Source organism: Grammomys surdaster, unplaced genomic scaffold (genome assembly GCF_004785775.1).
Source record: "Grammomys surdaster isolate TR1022 unplaced genomic scaffold, NIH_TR_1.0 261, whole genome shotgun sequence".
In the NCBI taxonomy this organism is placed as follows: Eukaryota; Metazoa; Chordata; class Mammalia; order Rodentia; family Muridae; genus Grammomys; species Grammomys surdaster.
In genome coordinates, this window is record NW_021604702.1 from 598494 (window position 1) to 600720 (window position 2227).

Here is a 2227-nt window from a genome sequence, read left to right on the forward strand (position 1 = left end):
GCAAGCTAGGAGGACCAAGTCTGTAAGAAGCATTCTTCTCTAGTCTCAATTCCTGTGTTCAAATTTCTACTTTGAGTTCTGCGATAGTTTTTGGAGATAATGTGTAGTAAACTGTATGTTATATAAACTTTTCCCTACCTACATTTTTTTCAGTCATGGTGATTTATTACTCCAATTGAAACCTAACTAATGCAATATGTGAATGATGAAGATGTTAAGGAAAAACAAGGTAAAGGTCCAATAAGTTGCTAGAGGACATATATAAACATAAAGATATGCATATATATATATATATATGTATATATATATATATTGACAATGATAATATCAGAGAGAAATAATATGCATTTTAAGTGATTTTTTTTTCAGAAGGATATATTGGGTTTAAATCTAACTTGTTACATTCCTTAAAGATTAAAAACATACCTACAGATTGAGTCAGTAATCTCCATCTAGAAATCTTTACAAACACAAGTCACATGAGAAGTAAGAACTTATCTATTGTGAATGGCCCTGGTGCTGTTTGTATTTTGATGCTAATTCTGCTTTCCTAGGAGGGGCTGTGGATGAGGAGTGAATCACATACACAGGTGACTTCTTGTGAACCTACTCCTCACCTTAACTTAAAATAAAGGCTAGAGCCAGTGATTGTGCAGTAGAAGGCAAAGTGGAGCTGAAAAGTTTTGGGGAGAATGGGGAAAGGGGAGAGGGAGGACAGAGAGAGGAAGGAAGGAAGATGGAGGAAGAACAGGATGATCCAGATTCCATGGACTTTAAATAGCCACAGGTAATTATGAATATCTTATAAGGGATGGATGATTACAGTACAATTTGTCTTACTTAGATGGCCCATTTATATCATCACCAATTGGCTCTAAAATTATTGTGTGGGAATCTTATGAACTGAGAATTTATTGATATATAAATCTGACTGATTAATTATAAGCTTCTAGAGTTTTGATTTACTGGGTTAAGGGTATTTGTGACAACTAGCTACAGGGTGTAGATGGCTGAGAAGGTATAGGAGGCTCTGAGATATGTGCACCACAGCTGGGAAGATCACAATCGGTCACTGCATGGGGCTAGCCTAGAGGCTGCAAGATTGTGTGCAGAGAGTAGCTGAGTATAGTTTGGGATGGCGTCATTACATAAATTAGATTTTGGGGGCCAGTGATGGGATCATGGTGGCTTGTGGTGACCTGGGCATTGAGATTCCTACATAGAATGTCTTCCTGTCTCAGAAGATGATGATCAGGCAATGCAACTGAGCTGGGAAGCCATCTGTGCTACACAAATACTGGAGAGCATGATCAAGAAGCCATGCTCCACCGGTGCTGAAGGCAGTGATGTGGCCAATGCAGTCCTAGATGGAGCAGACTGCATCATGCTGTATGGAGAAACAGCCAAGGGGGACTACCCTCTGGAGGTTGTTTGCATGCAGCACCTGATTGCCCCAGAGGCAGAGGCTGCCATATACCACTTGCAGTTACTCGAGAAACTCCACCACCTGGTGCCCATTATCAGCGACCCCACAGAAGCTATCACCATGGGTACTGTGGAGGTCTCCTTCAAGTGCTGCAGTGATGCCATTATTGTGTTCACCAAGCCTGGCAGGAGTGTTCACCAAGTGGCCAGGTACCACCCTCAGGCTCTTATAATTGCTGTGACACTCAATCCCCAGACTGCTCACCAGTCCCATCTGTACCTTGGCATCTTCCCTGTTCTGTGTAAGGATGCGATACTAAATGCCTGGGCTGAGGATGTTGACCTTCGTGTAAACTTGGTCATGGATATTGGCAAAGCCCGAGGCTTCTTCAAAAAGGGAGATGTGGTCATTGTGCTGACCGGGTGGTGTCTTGGTTCTGGCTTCACCAACACCATGCATGTACTGCCTGTACCTTGATGGCCCTCTAGAGCCCCTCTTCTAGCCCCTGTCCCTTCCCCTCTCCTATCCTATCCATTATTATTAGTAGTGTATCCATTAGTGTGTAGTGCTCACACTGGGCCATAGTGTGGTGGGTTGGGATGCCAGGAAAGATTAATGCCTCTGAAACATGCAATAGGGCCCAGCTGATTTTCATGGCCCTACTTGAACCATGGGTGAAGGAGGAATGCAGGAATGGGAACCCTGTGACTTTTATCTCAGAAGAGAAGCATCATCTCTATATACTTTGCTCCTATAGAAAGTTGTTCAGAGAATTCCCCACCCTAGCCTGGTGTCAGGAGA

At 43.1% G+C, this 2227-nt stretch overlaps 1 pseudogene; it reads left to right on the forward strand.

The window, feature by feature from the left end:
* Positions 1-205: 205 nt before the first annotated feature.
* LOC114627893 lies at positions 206-1903 on the forward strand (annotated as a pseudogene).
* The last annotated feature ends 324 nt before the right edge of the window (positions 1904-2227 follow it).